The sequence below is a fragment of the Balaenoptera borealis genome, assembly GCF_965194805.1.
Source record: "Balaenoptera borealis genome assembly, chromosome: 7".
Classification (NCBI taxonomy): domain Eukaryota; kingdom Metazoa; phylum Chordata; class Mammalia; order Artiodactyla; family Balaenopteridae; genus Balaenoptera; species Balaenoptera borealis.
In genome coordinates this window covers 74,694,258-74,714,673 of record NC_138864.1, presented here as the reverse complement: position 1 = coordinate 74,714,673, position 20,416 = coordinate 74,694,258, and the positions used below count along the sequence as shown (strand labels likewise).

General features: G+C 39.5%; 1 protein-coding gene and 1 pseudogene across 5 annotated transcripts in view; both read left to right on the top strand.

The window, feature by feature from the left end:
• Positions 1 to 20,416, top strand: part of CDK14 (cyclin dependent kinase 14) — a 567,382-nt gene that overhangs the window by 524,837 nt on the left and 22,129 nt on the right. The window lies entirely within an intron of this gene.
• On the top strand, positions 19,671 to 20,110 carry LOC309631765 (translation machinery-associated protein 7 pseudogene; annotated as a pseudogene). The gene has a single exon. The product of its transcript is annotated as a translation machinery-associated protein 7 pseudogene (transcript).

The window sequence follows — 20,416 nt, the reverse complement described above, 5'->3', positions numbered from 1 at the left end:
ATGAAGACATACGGACAATCAGTGTCTATATTCTCAGCAGGGAAACACCACTTCTGGCTTGGGAGGCTCATAATGGAGGTGGAATTTGATCTGGACGAGTCGGCAGGATTATGGATACTGTGGGTTAAAAGTGGGTGGTGGTATATATAAGTCCAGGCCACTCTACTACCAAATGGAAAATAGTTAGCTAACGGGAAGCAGCCGCATAGCACAGGGAGATCAGCTCGGTGCTTTGTGACCACCTAGAGGGGTGGGAGAGGGAGGGTGGGAGGGAGACGCAAGAGGGAGGGGATATGGGGATATATGTACACGTATAGCTGATTCACTTTGTTATACAGCAGAAACTAACACACCATTGTAAAGCAACTATACTCCAATAAAGATGTTAAAAAAAAAAAAAGTGGGTGGGTGGACAGAGAGGATTCAGCCAGGAGCTGCAGACGTAGGATCGGTGGTGGGATGGCCAGGGTGTGCTTTGAGGGCAGCACAGGCAGGTGGCTAAGGGGTGGGTTTCTTCAAAAGAGTGGAAGGTAAAACTGAAAACCTGAATTCACTTCTTTCAGAAATCAAGACATTCGCTGTATAAGTTACCGTATTTCCTGAGAAAAACCTGACTGGTGAGGTTCCTGAAATGCAAGGTTTCTTGCTCAGAGCAGTGCATTTCTCTTTAATACCAGAGTTGAGTGAGGAATGAGTTTATATTTTGATTCCAGGTAACAGCACAAGCTATTTCTGTGATAGGCTAATGCTGAAACAGCTATGGAGTGAAGGTACCAAAATCCTGCTTTTACAATTGAGTCGCTCAACCTCTTCATTATTTTAATTATACTCTTGTTAATAAATCCTTACCTTTACTGTTTCAAAAGGGTTTGAGCAAGACAACTTCTATTTAATAAATGAAACCAAATGAGCCTAAAATGGCTTTTTAAATCTAAGATGTGATTACAAAATAAACAGTTAAGCTGAATATTAAAACAACAAAGCTGTAGATACTGCTAAATTCTTCTTGGCCTTCAGCACTTGGCTAGAACATAATAAATAAAATATTAGTCTTAGTTTTTCCTTCAATTTGTGAGTCAGTAATTTCTATTAACAGCTCATAAAATGGTACGTCAACATGAAATGTAAGTACATTTTTTTATAGAACACTGAAGTAATAAAATCTCCACAGAAGTCGACAAAGCAAATTAGCTATTCTCCCTTCTCAACCTTGATACTTAAGAAAGATTAACTTTTCTCTTGGTATCGCAAATGTTTGTTATTTTAAAAAAACTTGTGAAAGAGGCACATAAAAGAGAACAGTCACTGCCTTCTTTGGCAGGCGTGTGGCATTAGCATAACAGACTTGTTCGAAAACCCTCAATGGAGGACTTTATAACACGTGGCAACATTAGATTGTACATATTCTGACAAAATGGTCTTTCTTGCAGAAGAGCATCTTCTTAAAGCAATCCAACAAAAACATCCAAGTGTCAGTTTTCAAAAGCCTCTGTTGAAATTCCATAGTCCCAAGTTGACTTCATTCATTCAGTCACTCATTATGTATTTATTTATCGCCTCTTGTATGTACAAGAAATTGCACTGGGTGCAACAATCTCCTTAAGCACTGATTTCTCTAAAAATATGTATTTGTATTGATGAGTACTTTTTCATTTTTGTATTAACTATTTCTTCTCTGTGTATTTCTAGTAATCATTGAAGCCTTGTGTTGAAGGGAAGTGATTTTTTTGTGTGTGGTTGTTTCAGTGATACCTTTGCATTCCTGAGGAGAGCTTCATGGAACAGGTAGAGAGACTTTTGGAAAGGGAGGGAAGAGGTAGGAGGCAGGAGACTGGGGAGTCCAAGCTTGAGGGTGGCCCTGTGAAGGTCCCCATTGAGGAGCAAATGGGAGAAATGGATTGCTGTGAACTGGGCTGGGAGGGCAGAGGGCAAGGGAGCCAAGGACCAAAGTAGGCATAGGGTAGTGACAAAGAGCAAAGGCCCCAGGACCAGAGGGTCAAATCACAGCCTTACCACTTACTGACTCTGTAACTGGGAGAAGATACTTACCCTCTCTACACCTTTGTTTCCTCATGTATAAAATGGAGAAAATAATGATAATAATAATAATTGTATCTACCTCATAGGGTTGTTGGGAGGATTAAATGGAGTCAATATACATAAAGTTCTTAGAATAATGTCAGGCACATAGTAAGCAATCGATAAATTTTAGCCGTTATTGTGGTCATAGGTCCCTTAGAGAAGGGACATGCAGTCAGAGAGGACAGCCTCAGCTGGGATGGTGGTGTTGCCAAAGCCATCTCTAGACCCCTTTCTCTAGGAAATGTACATACAAGGTGTGCATTTAGTATACCTACATCATTGTTCCTCAATTATCATCTCTGTCTTCAAAAAAACAAATTTTTCTGTATCAAGAGATACAGAGTTGAGGGCATACATCTCATAATCATGTGCTGACACAGAAACTGTAAGGAATCGGTGTCATTTATCTGTCTTCCATCACATTTAGGGTGATAAGGTAAATAAGCACCATGTTAGGAGTCCAAAGACATGGGTTTGGGAGTAAATTTAACCTTGTCACCAACTAGCTGTGACCTTGAGCATGTCACTTCATCTCTGTGAGGCCTCTGGTTCCCTTTCTGTAGAATAATGATAGAGTTTTGGGCCCGCAGAAGCCCTTTCAACTCTAGTGTTCTGTGCTAAGGCATCAGTGGCAAATAACAGTTTCAAACAGGAATGGTGTTCATCAAATTCCACTGAGTAAAATCAGAGAGCAGGAAGACCAAGAAAGTGAACATCCTAAAAGTAGCACCTGTGTGCTTCATTCCCACTGCTCCCAGTAGTGAGGACAGGAATTTCACCCCTGACCAACAAGGTGTTTAGTCACATTTTATTAAATCTGTTGTACAGTAAGTCTGTAGCAGGTGAAAGCAAAGAAGATCTTCTTGCTGAAATGTAATTATGTTGTCTCCTTGGGCCCCTGAAATTGCTCTTCATGTCCACTCTGTGTCTTGCTGGCCCAGGCAGTCTGGACTGAATTGGTGCAAGGATGTGTCCGGGTCCTTTAGAAGCCAGTGCAGTGCTTTGTGAAGCTGCTGGGGGCTTTGCAGTGTAACCATTTCTAACAACAGGTTAAGGGTTTTAAATTGAGGAGTTTGGGCCCAAGGGGAGAATAACACTGCAGTTATTCTGAATTGTTGAAGAATTAGATGGTCCACACTGTAAGAAAAATTTTAGATAAATGGAGTTTGCAACTTTAGGTGCACAGACTTGTTGTTATTGTATCCATTGTGTAGGGAATAGATTCAGGCTTTGGGATCCAAATCATGGGCTTGAGTCTTGCATATAACACTTAACTAGTTGTGTGAGCATATCGTATTTATATTATCTAAGTCTTTGTTTCCCCACTTGGGAAATGGCAATATTAAACACGTCCACCTCATAGGGAAGCTGTAAGGATAGATTTCTAGAAATGGCAGATGACATACAGCATTATCTGCATAGCAGAACATTGGAAACTCACTAAATGTCAAATAATAGGTGAATGGTTGAACCAATTATGGTATAGCCATATGATGTTCATTAGTTTCACAAGCCATTCCTTCACTGATGTAAAAGTAATTACAGCCAGCTGAGGTCCAAAACTAGGAGGAAGTCTTAACTTTGTGGAGTGGAAATAATAATTATAATAACTAATATTTATATAGTGCTCGTATGCCAGATCCTGTGTAAGTCTTGCACTTGTAACTACTCATTAAATCCTCAGAACAACCCATAAGAAAGAGTTACTATTATTATCTATACCCATTTTTTACATGAGGCTACTGGGGCAAAGTAATATTAAAAAACATATCCGGCCAGTAAGTGGCCAGGTCAGAGTTCGTATAAAGGAACTGGGGAATGTGTGTGCAGTTAGAGTGGATTAAAGATGGCTCCTCCACACCTCATCTGGCTCTGTGATTTCCTGGATAAATGTAGAAAGACTTGGCCATGTTGCAGATGAATGAAACACGCCATCATTGCAGTCAGTGTTGGCATAGTAGCATAGCAGCCGCCCAAAATATAGGTGGAAACTGCCATACTCTTGAGTGGAAAGCCCTTCAGGTATCAAGATTGGCGGCTAATGATTCTGCAAGCTTAATATCCAATTGCAGACCATTCTTTTTGCCTGCCTGCTCTACACTGCCTGCCTTTATTGAACACAAACTGTGATGTACTGAAGGAATCCAAGATACATTTGTAAAACATCATGTCAGGCCCTTTCTAGTCCCAGTATCCCCTGGTGATCCAAGGTTGGGGTCTAAAAAAATAGAACAGAGAAAAGGAAGCAAACACCAACTTGCCACAGATACATGTAGAGTGAAGGAGATATTTTTTGTTTAAGAGACAGACAGCTGAGAAACAGTTATTTGATCCCTGCTGCTTGAGGGACAGTAGGGAAAGAAAGGTATTTTTGTGATCACTCTTCTGTGTTCCCTATGCGGCTTGGTTCATACAGTCACAACAAAAACCCGAGCTCTAATAATACATTGCCACCGACCACAGATATGTTGCGAGCCTCATGCACAGTAGTAACTAACATTCGGCTTCCTTTTGATTACTTCCAGGCCTGTGACATTTAGATGGCTGCACATTTCTTCTAACCTCAGAAAACTCAGAGTCCACAGCATACATCTCATAATCATGTGCTGACATAGAAACTGTAAGGAATCAGTGTCATTTATCTGTCTTTCATCACATTTAGGTGATAGGGTGAATGAGCACCGTATTAGGAGTCCAAAGACATGGGTTTGGGAGTAAATCTAACCTTGTCGCTGACTAGCTGTGACCTTGAGCGTGTCACTTCATCTCTATGAGGCGTCTAGTTCCCTTTATGTAAAATAATGATAGAGTTTTGGGACCCCAGAAGCCCTTTCAACTCTAATATTCTGTGCTAAGGCATCACTGAGTTCCAGCTAATAACAGTTTCGAACAGGAATGGTGTTCATTCATCACATTCCACTGAGTAAAATCAGAGAACAGGAAGACCAAGAAAGTGGACATCTTAGATGCTTGTAATCTTCACCCATCAACTGGCGATGGCTCAGATAGTTCTCCAAGTAAGCCATGCATCCCCTTTTCTAAAAGGAGAAATGAGAATGTTAATATGCATTTGAACATTTTAAATGTCAAATGCCTCTGCATTGTTTTTATTTTTTAGATTCTCTCTAAGGCATCATTCTCAAAGCTAGTTAATCACAGCATTCTTGGGAAATATAAACATGAATTCTTTTTTATCTCACCTAAGTCTTTACTATACTAAATTTTATTCTATTGCAACATGCTTGAAAATCTGTGGTTTGTAGGTTTGGTCAGCAAGTGCGTACTTTTTGAGCAAACTAATGTAACGTGAAAGAACAGTTTTCAGTGTTTCCCTCTACTTGTGTTTGTGGGTACCCTTTACTGGTAACTACACCAAGCCCCACAAGCCATCCCAAATGGACTGTTTGCCAAATGCCTGTTTGCCTAATAAGGAAGCCATGTGTTAATGACAGCCTTATGTGTAGAACGTCTCATGCAGAAAGACTCATGAAAGGCAAATCTGGATTTATAGATAGATTTTTTTTTTCACAAAAGTCTAACGAATTCATGTAGTCAAATCTTAGGAACAGAAGTGTGTTTGGTAGCTTGAGCCTGCTGCCCGGACAGGCTCTGTGTGTCTGCTCTGAAAGACCAAATATCATCCCAACGGACCTGACCTAGTTGAACATAAATACACCATTGAGGAGTGACTGGCTTCAGAATTAATAAAATTTATAAATAAATAGGATGGCCTTGCAAGGAGGCTAAACTTGAAATGCCTCTTAATTTTTTTAAAGCAGTGCAGCAGGCTCTAGCTGCCCTACTGATGACAAAATCTATGAAATGAAATTGTTTGGTAGAAGGCAGTTGGATTGTTCACATTTTGCAAGATTAGAAAATGAATTTGACCCATAAGATCATAATACAGAGCCTTATATTTTTTGATGAGATGCTGATCCAGCCTAGAAGGTAATGATTTGGGCTGTTTTTACACTTAAGCAATTTGGCATTTTCCCTTTCAATCTGTAAGTTCTCTGAGTAGGTGTGAATGGGTTTGTAAACGCATCTCGATTTCAGTTTTTGTTGTTCATAAAGTATACTCACTGGTTTCTCTAACCTGTCGTAACGACACAGCTCAATCTGCATCTGAATTGATCAGTTATTAAAATTTAGAGAGGTGGGCAGCCTCTGTGCTCCTGGACCTGCCAGTGAAGCCCATTAAAGAATCACCAGAGAAGGCATCCATTATAAGGGCTGGAAAGGAAGCACCAAGATCCCTATTTCACTTGAGGGTATTATTCAGAAAAGAGGAATCTTTTTCACTTCTTGCCACCTAAGCTGAATTTTGAGAAGTAACCATAAAAGATGAAGCTGAGAATTATAATTGGGTCTTTCGTATAGACAAATTGTACTGTGTCTTTTGAGTTTTGATTTTAAATTCCCCCTAAAAGGTCACTGGATACAAAGACAATCTCTGAATTTATTGAAAGGAAAGCTACAAAGCTGTTATATGCAGCTCTGTATATGCCTATTTGTGTTTCACACTGTCTTTTGTCAGCCAGTAACAAACAGACAAAATGGAAATCAGTCTAAGAATTTCTTTACCGTCTTTTAAAGATTTTCTTCAAGGACTTATTTCCAAACAGTGAGGAAAAATATTTCTAATTTAAAAAAAGAAAAGACAAAGCCCCCCACATTTGTCCTATTACATGGTATCTTCTCAGCATTCAGAATGGCAGATGTTAGGAGTTCACCTGGATGAATGTGGACAGAAGCCATTAGGTATCTTTTCAGCTCCCTCACCTGGGAAGTGCACTTTTGACCTGGCAGCCATTGCTGCATTTACACTGAAATGACTAACTGCCCAGCCGGTTGCTATAATGTAAGCAGAGCCGTGCCTCGAATGTGAACCCAGTCTCAATGCAGTGATGCATTTTGAGCTATTTTCTGGGTGACTAATTAGGTCTCAACCTGGTGTCTCAGTTTTGGATTCCAAATCGGCCAAGTGGGCATCATGACATTGCCCCCAAGTAACAGGGTCTTTGGGCCCCTCTGATGCAAAGAGGAAGTACAATGTGGTAGGAGCCAGGCTACGTGGGTGTGAATCCTGGGTCTGACACTTGGTTGCTTTGGAAATCACTTAACTTCTTGGGGCATAGTATTCTCATCTAAAAAAAAAAATATGTGGAAAGAGTAGTATCTATATCATAGGGTATAAAGTGAAGTTGTTTTGCGGAAGGTAGCTGACTTGTTCACATTTTACAAGATTAGAAAATATATTTATCCCAAAAGGAGATCATAATGCAGAGCCTGATATTTTTTGTAAGATGGTGATTGAGCCTAAAAGCTAATAATTGGGGCCACTTTATATATGGTCATGTGAATTAAATAAATTAACTTTTATAAAGTGGTTAGAACGTGCCTGGCACATAGTAAATATTTCGTTAGTGTTAGCTATTGTTATTAGTGTAAATTCAGCGGTATGCTTATCACAGTCAAGGAGTCCCTTGCAGAAGTCATAATTGAGAAGTAAAATATTAAACAAAATGTTTAAGCTTTTTAAAATTTCACTTTACGTGTCAGGCATGGTGCTAATCATATTATATCCATTACCTTGTTAAAGACTGCAAGATTCCTTGGGGAACATGTATTTTACTCTGTTAAAAAGAAAGTTTTAAATACATATATATTAAAAAAGGAAAAAAATTGAACAATAAGCATTGAAGGAGTATTTTCTATTTTTATATGTAGACCAAATATCCATTAATAAAACTTACATTTCATTTCTTAAATATTTCTTAAATACCACATATTATACCATCATGCTGCATTCCTTTCAACTTTTTAAAAGTCCTTGCTCAGTTAGGAAATTTTGTTTGTTTGTTGACCCATTTGGGGAGGTAGACAAGACAGGTCTTATTATTTTAAATTTACAAAAGAGGACACTGAAGTTTTGTATAACCGAGGTGAAGTGACCATCCAAGATCATAAAACAAATTCATGGTCCAGGGCCACAACCATAACCCAGTTCTGGGTCGTGCTGGGCCTTGATCACAGCCCCTTGACTGTGCTGGGCCAGAGACTCTATCTGCCTCATCTTGCATCTGCCCAACAGTCTTTTCCAAGAACTGAATAAAACCACCACCTTTGCATGATTTCCAAAGCTATTGATTGTGCCCTTATTCTTCATTCATCTTGTGGATAATAAATCCATCCATTTAAAGACAAGAAGAATTCAGTGTTCAGCTGTGGTCTGCTACACACATGTCCACTTTCCTTACATTTTCTTTGAACAGAACACAGTAAAATCTATTGTACGGCTCACCGGCGTGATATCGCTTTGATAGACACTGAGTGACCTAATATACACACTCCAGTGTACTCTAATCTGTGGTCTCCCAGCTCCTACTCGGCAGGAATTCTGAGATGTTGATGGAACCCCGTGATTTAACAGAGCAGCCGGGCTGCCCTTTCACCCTTCACACTGGTTCTGACAGCTGCCTGCCATGTGTAGAGAAAACCTCACAGGCTGAAACCCTGTCGCAGAGTAAAGGTCCTTGAATAAACATACAAGCATGATCATGCTACTATTCTAAAATTAAATTGTTTTTTTTAAACTGAATTTGCAGTGGGGATATTTTACAGCTGAAGATCCAAGGCAACCCAAAGTGCACCAAGTACCTTCTCCTTTTAAAAATAAAACAAAATAACAGACACAGTGAGCCTGGTCCCATCCACACATATTTGAGTTACCTATCTTTTTCAAATGGATTAAGCCAGTTCATCAATGCCCAGGTTTGTCTACTCTGAGACATTAACACGCATGCCAGAAATGATGTGCAGCATCTCCTGGGTTTGTTGGGAAGCTTGATTTGTGTTTAAGCTATCAATTTAATCCACACTGCCTTTTTACTTTTATCAGGGTATTCTTCAGGTAGAAAGAAATGGAAGGAGCTTTTAGGCATGACTACCGTCCTAAATATAAAGTTGGTTAAAAAAAAAAAAATCCCTACTCAGCCCAAATAGCATTGTGCTTTATAATTCATTCTCTTCACATACAGTACCCTGCGTTATCATGGCTAATGTTTTCCTGCTGAGCTGCCATCATCTTTTGTCAAGCTGTCAGGGTATTAAACTGATGTACCTTCCACATTTGGATAGAGGTCATTATCCTGTTGCCTGGTTGCATTGCCTCTGCTGAGCAGGTTAACTGCTTGAGGTCTTTCATCTAGATAAATGTTCACCAGCACTTTTGCTCTGTGATGACATGAGCTGTTCCTTAGAGGTCAAATAGTGATGCTATGATAAGTTGTTCCCTTTGAGTTCACAGATTCAGAAAGGACCAGAGTCCAAATTTCATCATCGGCCTAAAAATAATGATAAATGCTCATTTTGGCATATTTCTCCCCAAAGTGCTGGACTGGGGACTCTTTAAAAAATACTTATGTTTTAATTTTATATAGAGAGAAAAAATTTGCTTTTAAGTATCTTATTGTTTCAGTGTCATAAGTGATTCCACTGGTCAGAATTAACCCCTTAGTTCTGATGATGGCAGAAATAAATTGTGTGTGTGTGTGTATGCATGCATAATAGATAAAATACATTGTAAGTTTTCAGGTTTGCTAATCTTAAAATAATATTTTAAGTGTAGTTTAAAGACTCCAATATTAGACACCTTGGTACCATCCAAATAGGAAGATAGTTTTTAAGTGGGGAGATATAATTAAGTCATGTCACTTTAGTGAAAATTGATTTGTTAACTAAGAAGAATTTTAGTTTGCTTTTATTTCATTTTTTATAATGAAGAGTATACCAAATTAAAAGGAAAAATGATTTTAAGTGATTATATTAGAACCAAATATAACTTTTATAAAAAGCTCATTTTTGAATTCTTGTTTTCAATTCAATTTTTTTCCAAATATTTTTATTGTGGTAAAATACACATAACATAAAATTTGCCTTCTTAACCATTTTTAAGTGTACAGTTCAGTGATATATCACAAGGTCGTACAACCATCACCATCCATCTCCAGAAGTCTTTTGTTTTTTAAAGTGGTTTTTCAACTGAAGCAGGCCTTACCTCTCTATTTACCATGACTAGTGTTATTATATGAGCTAAAAGATGCTTTCTGAGTAAATAGAACACATTTTTAAATAAAATCTTTTTTAAAATGCCACTTTAAACTATAGTCTCTTTTAAAATGTAAACACATGGAATCAACTTTCTCAACATTGTATAATTTTAGGCCAAACTGCTGAATTTTAATATTTGACTGCCTCATTTCCAATTGGATGATATATTTAGTCTTCTAAAAATATATTTAGTTTTTTTTTTAATGTGTACTATTATTTTCAACAACTGGACTAGATTTTAGATTATTGTTTTATTATTAAGGGTCAGTTATATGTAGTCCACAAATTTTATCATAAAACAAAATTTAAAACCTGCCTAGAAGTACCATCTTACAGAACTTGGAATTAGTGAGGTCAAATGCACTGATAGTTTTATTCATGTATTCATTAATATCTGTTTGTTAGGTGGTGTAGAAACACACGTGAGTGAAACAGTGAGGACTATCTTCAAAGGAAGATTCTGTATTCCCTTTCCTATCCATTAATTATATCATCATCAGCACAGTTGCCCAAACTATAAAGCTCAGCATCCTCCATGATGTGCCCTGTTTCTTAACCAGACGTTGAGTGAACGACCAAGACCTGTCAATCCCTCCTAAACATTATCTTAAAATCCATTTTCTCTTTGACACTCCACACTGTCTTCTAGCCTTAGCTGAGACCCTCTTTATCCCTCATCCTAAGTTGTTTCTCTGCCTCTAGTTACTCCCCATGCTGTCCCTCACCACCATCCATCTTCCTTACTGCCAAGAGAGTTTTCTTTCCAAAAAACCAATCTGATCAGTCACTCCCTGCTTAGAGAGCATCCTCTCATCCATCTCAAACTTACCGCGTAGAATTGTTGTGAGCTGTACAAATCTCCAGGTAACAAACAAAGCGATGGACCCACTTTAGGTACCCAGAAAGCCTCCTCTAATTAAAGCACCCAGACTCATTCTAATAATAAATGCTGTGCTTCTAGGGACGTATCAACTAACTTGGGGAGAAGGGAGGCCACCCTCATCTACCTTATTAAGAGATGCATTTCCAACAAAAAGTTTAGTCTTATGTTTAATACTTATTTTCAATTTTGTAGTATTTTGGCACTTTGCCTTGGGAAATTTTTTAAATTTAAATTACTGTATATATTTATGCTATGGGGTATTGTAGAACGATAAATAAATTCCATGATAAGAATGTATTATATTATGATAAAATTCTATTTAGGGAAGTGGGATGGAAGTACTAAAGGAGAAAAAAGTATGATATAAAATTTCCTACTGTTAAAGAATAATTTAATCATGTACTTTTAAAAATGGATGGTGAGATCAAATATACTTACATTACATTGGACCAAGTTTAAAGAATGATGTAAAATCTTTATTTTAAAATGTCAATATTTTCAATAAGCCAAACATTACATTCTTTGCTACTATTAAATTTATGATCAAAATATCCTATTTCAGCTTTAAAATGTGCAGAAAAGTACATAGTTTAACAAAAACATTTATGGAGTAGTCAAGCAAAAAAGATTGAAGACTATTCAATTAGAATGATCGGATTCCAATCCTAGAAACGCTGAGCAAATGTATGGAATGTTTATCCCCTACACCTTTAAAAGGGTTGTTTTTTACCATTATTTTATTTTAGTGTTATTAATAGACAAGTAGGTGAGATAACTTTCCTCCCAATTATGCTAAACAATAAGTATTATCCAAAGGCTAATCAGTACCCACCAAGGACCCAGGGTTTCTGCACATCTCTGTAGCTGGACCTATGCCAAAGGGCCCAGCTAATCTCTAGTGGGTACAGAACTTACTGGATTTCTTCTGTAAGCACATGGCTACTCTTCCCAACTTTATTAATTCCTGTCCTTGCTGCTGATCTAGCATGAAAGAAGCTGGGGCAAGAGTTCAGTGTTCTCAGCAATATCCAGTAGCCTTCCCTCTCTGTCTAAATTAATTCTATGACTATTTCAAAAATTAAAGATATCACTCATATTCACCTTCCCAGCGTTGTCTCATGTAGGAATTAGCCTCTTTTGTAGTAGACATCTTTGGAGCCTTCTCCCTGACAAGGCCTTCTTCCTCTGTGAGATTTGCAGTCCTATACACAAGGTAGGCCCCAGCAACCCTATTTTTACTACATTATCCTGCTTGCTGGCAAGACTCTACTGGACTAGAAATGGAAACCTGGCCCAGGCTGGACCATTCATATTTGCTCTTTCAGAGTTGGAATTGGACTAGGATAAGCAGGTCAATCTCTAATGCTCCCATGAAGAAAAGGCATGCTGTCTGCAAATGTGGGGTGGAATTTTATTTATTTTTATTTATTTATCAATGGCTGTGTTGGGTCTTCATTTCTGTGCGAGGGCTTTCTCTAGTTGCAGCAAGCGGGGGCCACTCTTCATTGCGGTGCGCGGGCATCTCACTATCGCGGCATCTCTTATTGCGGAGCACAGGCTCCAGACGCACAGGCTCAGTAGTTGTGGCTCACGGGCCTAGTTGCTCCGCGGCATGTGGGATCTTCCCAGACCAGGGCTCGAACCCGTGTCCCCTGCATTGGCAGGCAGATTCTCAACCACTGCGCCACCAGGGAAGCCCGTGGGGTGGACTTTTGCCCAAAAGTGCAATGCGAAAAGCAGAGAAAGGATCAAGTGAAGATGCAAGATCATGCATCTTAAAGGAGTTTGAGAGCTGTGGTGCTGGAGGCCAAGTGCATTCTAAGTTTTCATCTCTACCTTTCTTAAAGTGGGGGTGTCTTTCTTCCCCTCCAATTCCATAAGCTAGCTTTATATTTCTTAATAAATCCCATCTTTGCATAAAAAAAAAAAAGAGTTCACTGTTCTTATTGGGATTTAGAATTACACAATTGAGAAATTAATGACATCCAACATTGTCATTAAACATACAACTTTCTAGCCTTGAATTTTTTTATTGCACTCACTTACCAGGAGCTCATGGACAGTGGGTTAAATGTGTGATAGGATCATTTTTAATGGATCCACAGTTTTCAGATTCCCCCTGTCAGCTGAGATACCAAAGCACAGCCACATGATTAACTCAGAGTTAACATCAACGTTTATCATGAAAGAATCTTTGCTAGATGCTTGGGATGCAAAATGCGTCACAAATTCACATCATTCCTGCCTTCAAGGAGTTTACTTTCTAGTTTTGATGAAAAGTTTAAATAATAATGCAGTCCATGCCAGGGCTATTAAGTAGTCATTAAAGTAATATTTAATGACATATTGAAATATGGTCTATGCCTATCACTAAATGAAAACAGGTTGCAAAACAGCTGTGCATAGTACACCCCCATTTCAGTAACTGAAGTATACACATATATGCACGAAAAAAAGATGGAAAATTATAAGCAAAATGTTAACAGTCTTTCTTTCTTGATCAAGTAGAACTGTGCGGTAGTTTAACTGCCTTTTTTGCGCAGTTTAACTTCTACAGTGAGGAGATCCCTTTGGTAATAAAGCTGTCGTCATTGGGCCTGGGGTGACTCTAGATTTTAGGTATGAGGCTATGGGCTGTGAACAGGACAACAGACTATTAAGACAAACAGGAAAACCTGCATCCCTTAAGATCATTTTTGGAGGTCAGAGCGGAGGTAATCCTACCTGAAGAGAGGGCCAGCCACCCATCCACTCACTCTCATCAGATCCACTTCCAGTCGGTGTTCTCTGGCAACAGGTTCCATCCTTGCTGGCAAGCCAGGAAGGATTGGAGACAGAAGTGAACCATCCCATGACGCTCTTATGCGGCATACGCTTTAGGCCTTGGCCCCTGTAGCCTCCAGGAGTAAGTGCCTGAAGGAGGGCGAGTCAGGGTCTACATATATGGTCTAGTGCCCCATTTTCTGGAGCCTCTGTCCCATATTTCTCTCAACTTTTCCAACTATGGAAAACTATTTTGACATTTTGCCCTCAGGAGTTTAGGGGGAGGGAGCTTGTGGAGAGAACTTTGTCTTGCCATTGAGGCCTGGCTCCAGCCCTTACAAGCTAGGTCATCTGGAAAGTTCCTTAATGTCTCACTTTATATCAGAAACTATCTTTCAAATGGGGATTGTACCACCTGCCATGCCTCCTTTAAATGACAATTTGACAGAAAAAGAAGGAAACACTTTTTTTTTTAAGAAAAGACCTATACAAATACAAGAGATTCATATTAGAAAACCTAACTTTACACTGAGAGATTATCCGGAGACTTGTTTTTTTGTTTTTGGGGTTTTTTTTTAACATCTTTATTGGAGTATAATTGCTTTACAATGGTGTGTTAGTTTCTGCTTTATAACAGAGTGAATCAGTTATACATATACCTATGTCCCCATATCTCCTCCCTCTTGCATCTCCCTCCCTCCCACCCTCCCTATCCCACCCCTCTAGGTGGTCACAAAGCACCAAGCTGATCTCCCTGTGCTATGCAGCTGCTTCTCACTAGCTATCTATTTTACGTTTGGTAGTGTATATATGTACATGCCACTCTCTCACTTCATCCCAGCTTACCCTTCCCCCTCCCCATGTCCTCAAGTCCATTATCTAGTAGGTCTGCATCTTTATTCCTGTCTTGCCCCTAGGTTCTTCATGACCATTTTTTTTTTTTTCCTTAGATTCCGTATATATGTGTTAGCATACTGTATTTGTTTTTCTCTTTCTGACTTACTTCACTCTGTATGACAGACTCTAGGTCCATCCACCTCACTACAGATAACTCAATTTCATTTCTTTTTATGGCTGAGTAATATTCCATTGTATATATGTGCCACATCTTCTTTATCCATTTTTCTGTTGGGCACTTAGGTTGCTTCCATGTCCTGGCTATTGTAAATAGAGCTGCAATGAACATTTTGGTACATGACTCTTTTTGAATTATGGTTTTCTCAGGGTATATGCCCAGTAGTGGGATTGCTGGGTCATATGGTAGTTCTATTTTTAGTTTTTTAAGGAACCTCCATACTGTTCTCCATAGTGGCTGTATCAATTTACATTCCCACCAACAGTGCAAGAAGGTTCCCTTTTCTCCACACCCTTTCCAGCATTTATTGTTTGTAGATTTTTTGATGATGGCCATTCTGACCGGTGTGAGATGATATCTCATTGTAGTTTTGATTTGCATTTCTCTAATGATTAATGATTAACACATTCTTTCATGTGTTTGTTGGCAATCTGTGTATCTTCTTTGGAGAAATGTCTATTTAGGTCTTCTGCCCATTTTTGGATTGGGTTGTTTGTTTTTTGATATTGAGCTACATGAGCTGCTTGTAAATTTTGGAGATTAATCCTTTGTCAGTTGCTTCATTTGCAAATATTTTCTCCCATTCTGAGGGTTGTCTTTTTGTCTTATTTATGGTTTCCTTTGCTATGCAAAAGCTTTTACGTTTCATTAGGTCCCATTTGTTTATTTTTGTTTTTATTTCCATTTCTCTAGGAGGTGGGTCAAAAAGGATCTTGCTGTGATGTATGTCATAGAGTGTTCTGCCTATGTTTTCCTCTAAGAGTTTTATAGTGTCTGGCCTTACATTTAGGTCTCTAATCCATTTTGAGTTTATTTCTGTGTATGGTGTTAGGGAGTGTTCTAATTTCATCTTTTACATGTAGCTGTCCAGTTTTCCCAGCACCACTTTTTGAAGAGGCTGTCTTTTCTCCACTGTATATTCTTGCCTCCTTTATCAAAGGTAAGGTGACCATATGTGCATGGGTTTATCTCTGGGCTTTCTATCCTGTTCCATTCATCTATATTTCTGTTTTTGTGCCAGTACCATACTGCGGAGACTTGGTTTTTACTGACATTTTAACCAGATTCCATTTCCTTGAAAATGTTGAGGAATTGGGCTTCCCTGGTGGCGCAGTGGTTAGGAATCCGCCTGTCAATGCAGGGGACACGGGTTTGAGCCCTGGTCCGGGAAAATCCCACATGCCGCGGAGCAACTAAGCCTGTGTGCCACAACTACTGAGCCTGCACTCTAGAGCCCACGAGCCACAACGTCTGAGCCCACGTGCCACAACTACTGACGCCTGAGTGCCTAGAGCCCCTGCTGTGCAACAAGAGAAGCCACCACAACAAGAAGCCTGCAAACCACGACGAAGAGTAGCCCCCGCTCACCGCAACTAGAGAAAGCCCATGCGCAGCAATGAAGACCCAGTGCAGCCAAAAATAAATAAATTAAATGAATAAAGAATTTAACTAGATGCTGTCTTTAAAAAAAAAAAAAAAAATGTTGAGGAGTAAATTTTGCACTAGAGAGGGAAAGCATGCCCTCACATTACCATAGCTGAAGTTCTGCTTTCCAAGGGAGATCTGTTTCCAGGAATTAAGTAAACACCAGCTCGGAGATTCATGCTGCAAACCTCTAATGCCTAGGTGACGTCTAAGGGATTTAATCAAGCTACAGGATATATGATTCAAAGGACAAAAAATAAAGTGATTAAGAAAAATCTTCTCTATGACAAGGAAACAGCAGATTGTTTCCATTAATTTTATGAGTAATTTTGTTTTTGTTGGCAGAAAGCTACACCCGGGGCAAGTGTGGTGCACAGTGGGAGGGAGGACTTATTGGAACAGCGCAAGGATTGTGTCACAGCCACTGCAGCGCAGTACATTCGAAGCTGGGTTCTTCTCCCCGTACAAGTCGGCTTCCCCTCCCAGCTTTTCTCTTCTCATCCTTGGTCCCACTGCCCGCTGGGGCTCTAGCTCTCCTTTTGTCTGCATCTCCTATCGGCCTCCAGGGCCTGCCCATCTTTGCCTTGAACCGTATCTTGAATGTCTGTGCTTTTCTCCATTCTCTCACCTCACACCTGTGTCCCTGTAAGAGATCCTCTGGGCTCAGCCAATCACACAGAAAACATCTATAGAGTGCTTGCTGTGACTACAAGCTCCCCCTTGTTCCCCTCCACCCAGAATGGTGACATATAATAAGTCGTCCGAAATGTTGTTTTCATCACGTCATTTCCCTTCTCAGAGATCTGAAGGGACTCTATTTCTTTCCACCACAAGTCTAGCCTCTTCTGTTTAGATTTCAAGGCTTTTCACAATCTGACTCCATCCTACTAGAATCTACCCCCAAAGTCCCACTTCTCTACTCAGATCGGATGCTGTCTCCATGTTTCATTTATTCATTTTCTCCATACTGATGTGCTGTATACCTGCTATATATATGCCAGGCACAGCGCTAAGTGCCTAAGAATATGATATGGTTCTTTCCGTGAGAAGCTCCAAAAGTCTAAAGGTGGAAATATGTAAGGAAACAGCATAATATGATACGATCAAGGTTCCTTAAGGGGTTGTATAGTGCACTGGTTAAGTTCAAAGAGGAAAGTGCTGATTCCACCTGAGGAATCAGGCTGACGATTTTGTCTAGAGGGACCAGGGAGGTTGTCCAAAGGGAGCCAAGTCAAGACCAAAGGAAGGGAAACCTGAGAGTCAAAAGCTGGTGTGCCTACCTCATACTAAAATCCAGATCTAAATCCCATGCATAAGAATAGAATTTCAAATGAGGAAGGAGTCAAGAGTCAGAAAGAAGGAAAGTCAGACCATTCTGAGCATACGAGGATGAGACGGTGGGTCCTGGACAGTCACTGAGAGAAATGTTAGAATGCGGAGGGCTCATCTTTATTAAATGGTAGGTGTTTGGCTTAAAATTACTGAATGGTGGGATGAAGGCAGTATTGGGAGCCAACACATGGAAGCATAGGATTACTATGACCTAAGTACAGAATAGGTTTTGGAAATGGTTATGATGGGACAGGAATGTTGGGGTCAAGTTGAGAAGGCCTTTGATTGCCAGCCCCAGAAGCATGAACTTATCCTGTTTGCAGTTGGGGGTGGGGCCATCACACGGGAGGTTGGCCAGGCAGCAGGATTGGGGCAGGTTATGGGTGAACTCATGACTGACTCTCCCAGACACAAGTCCTAGAGAGGAGCTGCATCAACCTAGGAGAAGGGGACCCCTTTTTCTAATTTGCATAAAAACACACATGATGCATGTGGTAGCCCCAGTTGTCATCTCTATTTTAGGAAAAGGATTCTGGCAACAAATGTTTGTTCATGGATTCAATTCATGCCTATCAAGCACCTCCTATGGTTCAGACATCATTCTAGACCCCTGGGACTCAGTGGTAAATGAGACAGATCTATCTCCACCCTCAGAGCCCAGAGAAAGTAAGCAGGGATGCTAGAAATGAAAGAACTATTTTAAAGGCTGTTGCCCTTCCCGTAGCTTTTCTCTATCCAATTCTACCCACCCCTTAAAGCCCAGCTCAATCCCAACCACCTTCCCCAGTGATAACCCTTACTGATCTCCTTCTCCAGAACTCATACTTTAAAAACTTAAAAAAAAAACAACTCATACTTAACTTTCTTTCTGATTGCAGAAATAACATGTTCAGTATACAAATTCAAAAACAATATAAGTACCTGATATAAAGAGAACATACGCTCACTAAAAAGAAGCACTTTGCATTAATTAATACATATGCCTCTAATATCTTACTTCTGTACAACCACCAATGCATCATTGTCATCATCATCTTCATCTTCATTATAAAGTGAGCACATTATGTCCAAAATTATGGTTTTAAACTTTATACCTGGAGAGAACATAGAATTCTTTTATTTTTACAACTTTATTGAGATATATTTCACACACCATATAATTCACCCATTTAAAGTGTGCAGTTCTGTAGTTTGTAGTATATTCACAGAGCTGTGCAACTATCACCACAGTCTAATTCCAGAACGTTTTCATCATCCTAAAAAGAAACCACGTACCTATTAGCAGTCATTCCCTATGCCCATTTCCCTACATCCCCACAGGCCCAGATGACCACTAATCTCCTCTCCGTCTCTATGGATTTGAAATTCTGGACATTTCACATAAATGGAATCATATAGTATGTGGCCTTTTGTGACTGGTTCTTTCACTTAGCATAATGTTTTCAAGGTTCATTCATGCATCAGTATTATATTTTTTCTTTCTTCTCTTTTTTTCCCAAAGTACTATCCATTCTATGGGTATAGCACATTTTATTTATCCGTTCTTCAGTTGACAGACATTTGGGTTGTTTCCACTTTTTGGCTATTATAAAAATGCTGCTATAAACATGAAGGTGTCTGCATCATTTTACATCCCCACGAGCAGTATATGAGGATTCCAATTTCTCCACATTCTCATAGGATCTCTCTGTAAGAAGGAGCTGCCTCTACTCTGGAATAGAAGGGTCTGAGGTAGGCTGGATGGCTGCTAATCGTCCATTCATTGTATATGTACAAATTACAATAGCTTTGTCTTCCAAGTTTATGGTAAAGTCTGAAAAGGTGCTTTTGAGCGAATCCTTCTTTGGGGGGAAAAATATTTATTTGGGTTAATGTTCTTCGCCAAAGAGCTACATTTGACTATAGTCTTTCTTTCAGCAATCACATGAATCCAAAAGGTGGTTTGGGGTTTGTTTTTTCTTTAAATTCTGAGACAGGGAAAGAGCGTGAATTTAGATATCAAGAGCTCTGGACACCGCTTCCGGTGGCAGGGTCTGGGGAAGGGGCGCCAGGCGCCATGTCGGGCCGCGAAGGTGGCAAGAAGAAGCCCCTGAAGCAGCCCAAGAAGCAAGCCAAGGAGAAGGACGAGGAACATAAGGCATTCAAGCAGAAACAGAAGGAGGAGCAAAAGAAACTCGAGGAGCTAAAAGCGAAGGCCGCGGGGAAAGGCCTCCGGGCCACAGGTGGAATTAAGAAATCTGGCAAAAAGTAAGCCATTCCTTGTGCCGGAGGCAATGGTGATCCTTAATTCCATTCCTGTTTAAACATCTGGATTAAACATCTGGATTCCCTGCCATAACATCTGTTGCCACCTATAGCTAGAATGAAGTGTTGTCTTGGAACCTATTGTACATTTAAGAACAAGCTTTTGTTAAAAAAAAAAAGCTCTGGACAATTGTTGACTCCATAGAGTCTGTGATAATTAAAACATTCTCTTTGAGAGTTAGTTAGTTAGTTATACCCTTTAAGGGAAAAATATGCACATGAGATTTTATACTTGGTAACACTCCTGAAAATAACAGAGCTACAATAAATCTGTAGGAGGAAAGAACCTCCAAAAACAAGTTAAAAGTAAAATATTAGTTCAATAAAGCATGAGAATATGATCAGAATTAAATAAAGCAGTGATAGAGAACAGTTAAATTATTTAAAACAGTACATAATTATATCTATATCATCGCATCTCTTTAAAACTTTCTCTAATT